Genomic DNA, 12,244 nt, shown 5'->3' with positions numbered 1-12,244 from the left:
TGGGCCTCGGAGACCCTTGAGTAGCTGGCGGTGACCTCGGAGACGGGCTAGGATCCCTTCCTGCAATTTTCATGTACTGTTTTTTTCCAACAGATCCAAGTGTGGAGGGCCTGTCCTAGTTCCTCTTCTCCATCGCCTCCAGGGATCTCGAGGTCGAGGTCTTCCCATCTTTTCTCGACACGGTCAACCATGACTCTAGCATATCCTTCTGGAATCGTCATGCCATGGATTGTCCCGCCTTGAACAGGGACTTCAGCAACCCCGTGAGCGACTAGTTTCAGTTTTTTCCTTAGCAGAAATAGAAGCTAAGGTGTTCCGCAACTGTTTCCTCTCGATCTATGGCTGGGTGTTCCGTTGAAGCGACACTGCTACGACGCTGCGAGCTGACGGGGCTAGTCTCCAGCTGAGCTGTTGATCTGGCTTCTGGTGGCTGCTGTTGGCTAGCTGTAAGTGCACCTTCGATCAAAGCAACCCGTTCTTCTAGGGTACGCACCTTCTCTGCTACTTTAGCCTTTCTTCTCTGTCGGCTTCAATACGTCTCTATGTCGCCACTGAAGCCATGCTTCCATGGAACTACGCCCATGCCTCGCACACATCCTGTGTGTTCCGGTGTGCCAAGAGCGTACGTCAGTTCGTCTTTCTCTTTGTCTGACTTGAAGCAGCCTTCGGACATGGCCTTTAGTGCCACATCGAGCCTGTCGGCCACTTTCCTTATGGCATCGCTAGTGATGAATGACCCATCTTCCATATTCAATGAGCCTCCATGAGCATAGAAGTAATATTTTGCTCGCAACGGCCAGTTGAAAGTCGCCGGTACGATTCCTCTGGCAACGAGATCATCTTCTATCTTCTGCCATTTCGGAATCGCCGACGCATATCCTCCTTGCCCAAGATGATGGAAGTGCTTCTTTTTGCTCGCATTCTCCTTGGCTTGGGCTGTCTTCTTCTCGCTATCCTCGGACGACTTGTACTGCACGAATGCCTCCCAATAAGGACGTTGATTCTTGAAGTTTTTCTCAAAGTCCGACGTGAGTCCCTTTTTAACATAATCTTTGTTCAAATTTTTCTTGAACGTCTGAAAAGCAATAGCCATCTTCTTCATGACCCAATCCTTAAATAGTTGTTCTTTGTCCTCCGGAAAGGTGGAGTGTCATTTGACATCTGCCCATAACATTTCTTTCTCTATCTCAGGAACGACGTCAGCATCAATATCTGTGGCTTTACTTTTCTTCCATAGCTTGAAGCTAATGGGAATGTGGTCCCTGCCATAACATCCACATTGATTCACCACCGTCGTCTTCACACCCTTCGGAGACTTTGGTTCACCGTTAGGATGCAATGAAGTGATAATAGTGTGCCCCTCCATGATTTTCTTCGACCCTCGTTTCCGTTTTGGTTTCCTAGTCGATCCGGATGCCTAAAAAATATGTATTTAGTACGCATTGTACTTACATACAGAATTAATGCGTATGTTTATATATATAAGCACGAATTGTATATACCTCTGCGCTATCATCTTGCACAGTCGTTTGTTCTGTCTGGTTATCATCGCCATCGCCAGTATCATTAAGGTATTGGCTGCCATCGTCCTCGTCAGCATCCTATTCGTTGTGGTGCGTGCCCATACCAATTATGTCCGCAAGAAAGGCCTCGTCGTCATCACGGCGAAAGGGTTCCATTTCGTTTCCTATGTGAATCAACATATGTTTCCTATGTGAGTTAACAATGTATAAAAAATTACAAGTGTACCTTCAATAAAGCCGTGCAACACTGACATGGACAAAATTTCTAAAATTTACATCATATACATCTTATATACAATGTGCCCTAACATTTCCAAGATTTTCTATTATTTTTCTACTATTTTTGTACTATTTTCACCAATTTCAAAGATTTTCTACTATTTTCTACTAATTTCACCTGTTTATAGTATAGCAAACTAAAATTAGACATAATTCTTAACATTAGGCCACTATTTTCTTTATTTGTACAAATATCTACAATTTAGACATAATTTCTACAAATTTTATACAAATTTTCCTACTATTTTCATCAATTTCTAGAAGTGTTCACAAATATCATCAATTTCTATAACATATTGATATTGATACAAAAATAAGTACATGAAAAATATTGTAACATTTCCTCCTATTTAATGGAAAATAAGTACATGAAAATATTTCTTCCTATTTAATGGAAAATAAGTACATGAAAAATATTGTAACATTTCGTACTATTTTCTATAAATTTTTACTAATGTTCACATGTTCTAATTAACTATCTAACATTTTTCTAATCAACTATCTAATTAACTACCATTTTCTAACATTTTTTAATTGACTATCTAATTAAAAAAACACCTATAACTATCCAATTAAATAAAATGCTGACGTCAGCACAATTGGCCGGCCCGGCCCGGTGGTCGGCGCAGCGGGTGGGCGCCGGGAGGAGCGCTGCCGGGCGTGTGCCCGCGGCTTACCAGGCGGCAGAGTAGAGCGGCGGTGCGGAGGAGGGGGCGACGGAGGGGGCGGCGGCGCGGAGGAGGCACGAGAGGCGGCGGCGTCGACCGGCGGGCGTGAAGGCGGCGGCTCGGATGCGACAGCGCGGCGTGGAGACGTCTCGGAGGCGATGGCGCGGCGCGGAGGCGACGGAGCCGTGCGGATCAGGCCGGAGTCGACGGCGCGGAGGGGACTGGCCGGGTGCAGTGCGGAGGGGCCGGCGCGGGCGAGGACGGCAGCGGCGGCGGCGATGGACGTCGACGTGCGCGATAGGAAGAAAGGGGGATGGAAACGGCCAAGTCCCAGATCCCCCCTATATGCAACACAGTTTAGTACCGGGCTGTGGCTGCGCCCGGTACTAAACTGGAGTCAGGCACATTAGTACCGGCTCAGAACACGGCCCGGTACTAAACAGCGACATTTTGTACCGGGCAGAAACCTGGCCCGGTACTAAAGTGTCCCATCTGGCGGGAAATTTTTTGGGGACAGTTTAGTACCTAGCCATATACTGAGCCGGTACTAAACTTCAAGACTGTGGCAATTTTATATTCTTTTTTATAGTTGTTTTATAATTGTGGTAAATGGGTCTTTTATGTAATAAAATTAAAAAAAATTTAAAAATGTATATGTTTACTATTTTTACCATGCAAAATTTCTTTACATACTTTAATTTTATGATATATTGGTTTCTGCACTAATGTCGAAGTATTGAGACTACAATTCTTTTAAATGTGTTTTATGTGTAATAAATTAAATAAAAGGTTTAAAAATGGATAAATCTACTATTTTGAGCATGCAAAATTACTTTATTACTCTAATATTTGTTTGTACTCAAAATTCAAAGTAATTAGACTAAATTAGTGATAAAAAATTCATTTTTTTGTTTAAATAAAGTAAATAAAGAGATAAAAAATATATACATTTACTATTTTTAGCATGAAAAATTATGGCATTACAGTTTCTGCACTAAATGTGTTTCGTGTGTAATAAAATCATGCAATTTTATATAGAATGTCTCATTATTTAAAATGTCTTTATATGAAATAACATTTCTTTATATAAAATGTCACATGCAATTTTATATTGCCAAATCAAAAGTGTTTCAAATATATTACATACATCACTTCATCACATTGATATTCAATAGTATAACATATAATGATTACACATCATTGTTTAATGGAACGTTGACAACCTTTCTTTTTACGAACGTCCCTTGATCGTGATCGCGGCGTAGATAAGGAGCGTCCTCTTTGGATAACATGATGCTGGTGTCGACATCGACAGAGAATGGAGGACGGTCATCAAGTTGATCAAAATCTTCTGACTTGTCCGAAATGTCTTCAACTCCAATGATTTTTTGTTTTCCTGGAAGAACTATGTGATGTTTTGGCTCGTCGTCGGACTTGCCTTGATTTTTCTTAGGTTTGCTTGCCATGTCCTTCACATAGAAAACCTGCGTCACATCCTTGGCGAGGACGAATGGTTCGTCTTTATATCCAATCTTTTTGAAGTCCACTATTGTCATTCCATGCCGGTCTATCGTTACGCCGCCACCTGCTCGGTTCACCCATTGGCATCGAAACAAAGGAATTTTCAAGGGGCCATAGTCAAGCTCCCATATTTCCTCTATGACACCAAAGTAGCTGTCCTTATTTCCATCATGGCCTATTGCATCAATACGCACACCACTATTTTGGTTCGTGCTCTTTTCATCTTGGGCTCTTGTGTAAAACGTATATCCATTGATCTCGTATCCTTGGTATTGCATGATTGTGGCCGATGGTCCCCTAGCAAGCCATTGTAGTTGTACATCAATCGTGCTGTCACCTATGAGTTTTCTTCTCAGCCAAACTGCAAAACTATCTATGTGATGATGTGTAATCCATGCCTCAGACTTCCCTATGTTTTCATATCGAACAATATTGATGTGCTCATCCATATATGGGGCCACGAGGGATGAATTCTGTAGAACGGTGAAATTTGCTTTGCGGATTTCACTTTCAGGGATGTGCATATTAGATTTCTTACCTAGTGTGCCCTTTCCTTCCAATTGCCCATCATAGCGTGACATGGGGACCCCAATCGGACTAAGTTCATCAATGAAATCAACACAAAACTCAATGACCTCCTCTGTTCCATAGCCCTTGGCGATACATCCTTCTGGCCGAGAACGATTCCGAACGTACTTCTTTAAGACTGCCATGTATCTCTCGAAAGGGAACATATTGTGTAGGAATACAGGGCCTAAAATGTTTATCTCTTTCACAATATGAACCAGGACGTGGGTCATAATATTAAAGAACGAAGGTGGAAAGACCATCTCAAAACTGACAAGACATTGGACCACATCATTCTGTAGCCTTGTGAGCTTATTTGGATCGATTGCCTTCTGTGAAATTTCATTAAGAAAGGCACATAGCTTCACCACTGCTAATCATACATTTTCTGGTAGAATACCCCTCAACGCGACTGCAAGCAATTTTGTCATCAAAATGTGGCAATCATGAGACTTTAGGTTTGTGAACTTTTTCTCTTTCATATTAATTCTTCCCTGCATATTCGAGGAGTAACCGGACGGTACCTTCATACTGTTCAAGCAATGAAACATGCTTTCCTTCTCCTCTTTGCTGAGAGTGTAGCTAGCAGGACGTAAGTAGTGCTGTCCATTTTCTCTCTTCTCAGGACGTAGGTCTTCTCGTTGTTTTGTTTCTTTTAAATCACGTCTTGCTTCTAGTGTATCTTTTGACTGCCCATACGTACCAAGGAATCCTAACAGGTTCACGCAAAGATTCTTCATCAAGTGCATCACATCAATTGTGTTGCGGACCTCTAGGACATCCCAATATGGGAGCTCCCATAGTATGGACTTCTTCTTCCACATTGGGGCATGGCCGTTTTCATCATTCGGAACTTGTTTGCTTCCACGGCCCTTTCCAAACACGACATGGACATCCTTCACCGTCGAGAAAACACGCTTCCCATTTCGGAATATAGGCTTAGCACGAGTTTCTGGTTCCCTTTTGAAATGTTTTCCTTTTCTTCTTAAGGGGTGGTTGAGGGGAAGGAATCGACGATGACCCATGTATACGACCTTCCTATAATTTTTTAGATACAAGCTGTCGGTTTCTTCTAGACAATGAGTGCATGCCTGGTATCCCTTATTCGACTGTCCGGACAGATTGCTAAGTGCATGCCAATCGTTGATGGTAACAAAAAGTAATGCTCGAAGGTCAAAATTCTCCTATTTTTACTCGTCCCAAACACGTACACCTTCCTCCTTCCACAGCAGCAAAAGTTCATCAACCAACGGTCTTAGGTACACGTCAATATCATTGCCCGGTTTGGGCCTTGGATAAGCACCGGCATCATCATGTACTTCCGCTTCATGCATAGCCAAGAAGGAAGATTGAACATATAGAGGGTCACATGCCATGTACTGTGACTGCTACCCCACTCGCCGAATGGATTCATTCCGTCCGTACTTAAACCGAACCTTATGTTCCTTGGGTCGTTATCAAAATCTGGGAAATCTCTATCCACATTTCTCCACTGGGACCCATCCGCAGGGCGTCTCAGCATCTGATCTTGCTTACGCTCTTCTTTGTGCCACCGCATCAATTTAGCATTAGATTTATTTCTGAAAAAGCACTTCAAACGTGGTATTACTGGGAAATACCACATCACCTTAGTGGGAACTTTTTTCTTGACGGGCTCCCCGTCGACCTCACCAGGATTATTTTGCCTGATCTTGTACCGTTTTGCATCACAGACAGGACAAGCATCCAGTTTCTCATATTCTTCGCCTCGATAGAGAATACAATCATTAGGACATGCGTGAATTTTCTGTACCTCCAATCCAAGAGGGCAAACAACCTTCTTTGCTTCATATGTTGTAGAGGGCAGTTCATTTCCCTCTGGAAGCATGTTCTTTACGATTCCAAGTAGCTCCTCAAATCCCTTATCGGTAACACCATTAGCTGCCTTCCACTGCAGCATTTCAAGTGTGATACCCAACTTTTTAAGCCCCTGCTTGAAGTCTGGATACAATAATTTTTTGTGATCCTCCAACATCTTCTCAAACTTCTTTGACTCCTTTAAAATTTCACAGTCTCTTTGTGAATCCACTAGAACCTGACCTAATTCATCAGGTGGTTGGTCTTCTGCTGCATTTTCTCCAGCCTCGTCCATTTCTTCAGCATCGTCCATGGGTTCATCTTCAAAGGCTCCCGCTTCAAATAGATGAGCTCAGTATGCAATATTATGATCATCATCTTCTTCACCATCTTGCATCACAACTTCAAGTTCACCGTGCTTGGTCCAAAAAGTATAGTTATCCATGAAACCCTTTTCATAAATGTGGGCGTGTAGAGTGCTCCTCTTAGAGTATTCCTTTTTATTTTGGCAAACGCGGCACGGATAACACATAAAACCTTTCGATGACTTGTGGGCCTCGCCGCATCGAGAAAAGACTTTAGACCATTAATCCACGCCATGGTGCACCGGTCGCCATACATCCATTGTCGGTCCATCGATCTACATTTTTGAATTAAGTAACAACATTATTTTACTTGTTTTCATATCATTTAAATTGGCACATAACATAATGAAATACAAAATTAATAGAAGTCCAAATTAACAGATATATTACACTACATGCTTAAATTATATAACATGATAAATAGAAGTCCAAATTAATATATACATTACACTACATGCTAGCTACCTAATACAAACTACTCATCATGAGATCTTTGGACCAATACCTCGTGAACTACCTCGCGAAGTCTTGACACGAAACGGTCATATTCCGCTAGCCCTGACTCTTCACGTCTTGCATTATATAGAGCCATCAACTAACGATCATCATCAGTACCATGCAACTCGACATTAAATTCACGACAAAATTTACAACTTTCTTTGCCAAGGGAGAATATATAAAAAGCTTTCTTAATCAAACGACGAATACAACCGTTAACAAGACCAACACACTCTGCAGGGTGGAACTCAAGCTTTCTTAAAATGAAAACATAAATTATAAACTATAATTATTTTGACACTCTTCAGTTCAACGCGAACACGTCGTTCCACACCATAAGGGATGCGCAATCAATGTTCGCGGCTTTGTTTCAGGCTCACTTTCTCTAAAACCATCGCGAAGAAAAAATATTTGTTTCGAAACATGTCTATGTCGTCAACCTTGACCCTGCAGTGATAACACTGACATTCGGGGCTACTATTCACATCCACGACACAGTGCGGTACAATAGGACCAGATGAAGGAGTACGGCTTTGGTCCGGATAATTTCATTCTTAACTGGCTCAAAAGGTGTGGATTTCATAATTGAGACCAAGACCGTACTCCTTCATCGCGTCCTCAAATATACCGCACCGTATCGTGCATATCGATGCTAGCCCCGAATAGCAGTGTTTTCACTGCAGGATCAAGGTTAACGGCATATTCATGATCCGAAATATATATTTTTTAAACTTCTCGATGGTTTCCATATGAGCCCGAATAAATACATCATTAGAGTGCCAAAATAATGCAACTAAATACATAACAAATACCAAACTAATTAACCATGCCACTTGAATAATGCAAAATCACATTAATTCTCAATCAAAAAAACCTAAATAAATTAATTGAGAGAAATCTCTAATTAATTGAAATAAATCTCTATAACTCCTAATTATTTTGACACCCTTCAGTTCTAGAAGAACACTCTTTTCAATATCCAGAAACCATCTAGAAGAAAAAAAACTTTATTTCGGAAAATGTATATGTCGGTAACCTCGACCCTGCGGTGATGACAATGCCTTTCGGGGGGACACGGTGCGGTACAAGGATGTCACCAATCGGTCAGTCGCAGCACCAACATTTCCGGTTAATAGGAACACAACACTAGGCACAGGCAGCGTGCTCGTTGATATGCTCTCAGTGTAACAACGGCCACGCTGACTGCGTCAAATGCTGTCTTCGTATCAATCGGAAGTGCTGGTGATGCGACCAACCGATTCGAGACATCCATATAGCGCATAGTGTTTCCCCGAAAGGTAGTGTCATCACTATTGGATGGAGATTAACGATGTATACTTGTTTCGAAATAAAGATTTTTTAAGCTTATACATAGTTTCAATGTGAGCCTGAATAAATTTATCACTAGAGTGTCAAAATAATCAATTCATAATAAAAAAATCTATTATAATTCTTTCATTAGTTCATTATAAAAAAATTAACTATCCACATTATGGTTATATCTACTACAATCACATGTTTTGTCTACACTCATTCTAAAAATTTCTACTATCCACATGCTCATCTGAGTCTAAAAATAAAAAATGTGCTACGGTCATTTATAATATATAGAAAATGATTGAAAAATATGTCTATAAATTTTTCATATTCAACCTAGCCAATAAACCTACTCCCACATTCAAGTCATCGGTTCTATATATCTCAAATCATTGCATAAATCAAAGAAATCATACTCATCCTCACTATTTCTAAAAGTCACAAATTTCTCTAACTATAGAGCATAAAACGAAGAATAAAGACTATCAATGAAGAGAGGATGAAGTTGCAAACCTTTGGCGCACTTGAATGAGCCCAAATCACACAAAAAATGGATCAAATAATGGCGGCGCAACTCTAATATGAGACAAGAAACCGAGCTCGAGCTAGATCTCTGGTGAAATGGGCGCTGGCTTGGCTCGGGGAGGAAGAAGCCCCAATCTATAGTGGGAGCATTAGTACCGGCTGGTGGCTACAGCCGGTACTAAAGCTCCCCATTTAGTACCGGCTGGAGCCACCAGCTGGTACTAAATTTCCTGGCGCCAATTTAGTACCGACTGGTGGCTCCAGCCGGTACTAAATTGTCACAGTGGTTGTCGGGGGCTGTCGGTGGCGCACTTTAGTGCCGGCTGGAGCCACCAGCCGGTACTAAACGGCTCCCATGGGCACTATTTCTTTGACCCGGTACTAAATTTGCATGTTAGTACCGGCCGAAACCGTGACCGGTACTAACGGCCGCGGACGAATGTGCGTTTTTCTGGCAGTGGCAGGGTCAGGCCGGTGCAGCCCAATCGGTCCGATCAGTCACAGTAACCGGTCAGACCGGTTCTCCCAGCTATATGGTTCCAAACCAGCACACTACATCTACTTCCGCACAGCTAAATTCTTCAAATAATTTGGCTAACATTCTTAAAGAAAATCTTAGAGTAGATGTTAGAGGTAAAACTCATACTTATCAAAAACTGTATCCTATTTCCTTTGATTCGGTTAAGTATCCTGCTGGTTTTAGGTTGCCTGATTTTAATAAATTTAGTGGGAAAGATAGTAAGAGTATTTTTGAGCATACTAGTCAATATCTTGCCCAATTAGGAGAAACTGATTCCATAAGCGAAATGAAAATGTGCTTATTTTCCTTATCTTTAACTGGAACTGCTTTTTCATGGTTTCCTTCATTGGCACATAATTCTATTAGCTCATGGGAACATTTAAAGCAGAAATTTTGTGATCATTTCTTTTGTGAAAATAATGAGCTTAAGTTGTCCCACTTAACATCAGTTAAGCAGATGCGTGATGAATCTATTAATGATTATATTAGAAGATTCCATGATACAAAAGAACCGATGCTTTAGTGTGAACACTGCTGAAAAAGATTTAGCAGATTTGGCTTTTAGCGGTTTGCGCTCTCACATTAAAGAAAGATTAGATTGCTATGACTTCATTACTGTTACTCAGGTGTATCAAAGAGCTTTGACTATAGAAAGCCAAAGTTAAGAGTCCCAAGAAAGTCATAAGCACCATCATCCTAATAATATGTGTGCTCTTGAGTGCAATTCAGATTTATTCAGACGATGAATCTAAAGAGGTTTATGCCACTGAATTTATATGGTCATCTAATGATAAACCAAGCACTTGCGCTTCCCTCTAAAACCGGTTACCAAAAATAGGCATGATGAAATTAAATTTATATTTGATGTGTCTAAGTGCCACAATCTTTGATGAGTTAGCAAGGATTGGGAAGACTAAATTTTCTCATATGATTCCATCAATGGATCAGTTGAAGCGTCATCCTTATTGTAAATTTCATAATACCTTTTCTCATGCTACCAACTATTGCAATATTCTTCGTAGATAAATACAATCGGCCATAAATGAAGAACGATTGGTTGTCCCTACAATGCAAGTTGACAAAGATCATTTTCCCGTACATGTTTTTGAACTGAGAAATCCCAAAGTGTTAATTTGGCCAAATCAAGCCCAAAAACAATAAAAGGAAAAATATAATCATTGGTGAAGAAAGGTATGAGAAGAAGGTGCCACAGAATAAGACCCCTCAAGTTGCAGCAAAGGCTTTGACGCCGGGGGGCAAGGCAAGAAAAAAAAGACAGGCAGTACGTCTATCGGTTTGACCGGTGTATCGAGCAAGGTTGGATATTCCTCCAAGGCCAAAAAATAAAATAAGGTCGAGTCTTGAAAAAATCCTGGCCAGCTACAAGAGGAAAGGAGCCACTCAAGAGCAGAAGAAGCGACCAAATAAAACTAACCATACGAAGCCATCGCCAGGACATCGTGAGGAACCGGATTCTCGATCACGTCATGTTAATCATACTAGTGCACCATATTTATTTGGTGAGCTGGTTGCTCCATGGGTTTTGTCATCACAAACACCCATTGTTGCTAAAAATAATCTAGTCAAAAATATGCTTACCAATGCTGAAGGGATTGAGAACACTAAAGCACAATATAACAAGTACTTGTTGCCGAGGTGGTGTCCCTCAAGTTTATCTCACACCCAAAAAAAGAAGATTACAACAGATGTGCAAGAAAGAATCAGTGGAGCAAAAAGCAGAGATTGTGCCAGTAAGATCAGCGACTACGAAGAAGGTATAGCGGACGAAGCAAGTTGTTTCATCATCAACTTGAATTAAAGCAAGTCATGGACGATAATTTTTATCGCCCTTAGCACAAATAAATGGATGGTGTATTGTTAATCATCATTCTTAGAAAATTTTGGTCTACAAAATTATTTTTTGTCATGCAAGCTTTGCCAATAAAACAAGGGGCATATGTTGACGATCAAAATTAGCAGCAAGCCGATCAGGCTAGGCCAAGCGATCACACAGGTAATGATAAGCGGTCTGGCCGGTCTGAGTGTTGTAGCCGATCCGGCAGAGGCCGACCGGTTTCGACCGGTGGGTCTAGGCGGTCAGACCGGTCCACCTAGAGTCTGTGTGTAATTAATGAAATCCATAAATTTAGATTTGTAAAATGATTCTTTGCGGAACAAGACCTCCCCATGCTATAAATATAAAGAGTCATGGCCGATTGAAAACATCTAATCGATAAAAAAACATATCAATCTATTATTTGTCATTAATCTTGTTTTCTCCAAACCCTAACTCTTCCAACCCTTGTATCTGTTGTTCTTTTCTCGTCTCGACGATGTTTTGAAGGTGTTCTAGATGGCCTGCCGACCCTACAACAAAACTGCGTGCGCTTGCCCTAACTGGGTCCCTTCCGGGCGAGTGTTTGTCGGATCTTCACCGGTCTCTCGACGAAGACCGGTCTGACCGGCTACCCTAACCAGTCTGACCGGCAGCGGCGCTGCAACGTGCGCCTCTATTCGCTGTACGCGCTAGTGCAATCATGTGTTGGCCCTAAATCCGCGCCAACATATGTAAAACTTGTTTAGAGGCCATGGTAATTTAGAAAACTTATTTAAACAATTTTCTAA

This window comes from Panicum virgatum, chromosome 8N, assembly GCF_016808335.1.
Source record: "Panicum virgatum strain AP13 chromosome 8N, P.virgatum_v5, whole genome shotgun sequence".
NCBI classification, from domain to species: domain Eukaryota; kingdom Viridiplantae; phylum Streptophyta; class Magnoliopsida; order Poales; family Poaceae; genus Panicum; species Panicum virgatum.
The sequence above is the reverse complement of the archived record's forward strand: the minus strand, read 5'-3'. Positions refer to the sequence as shown.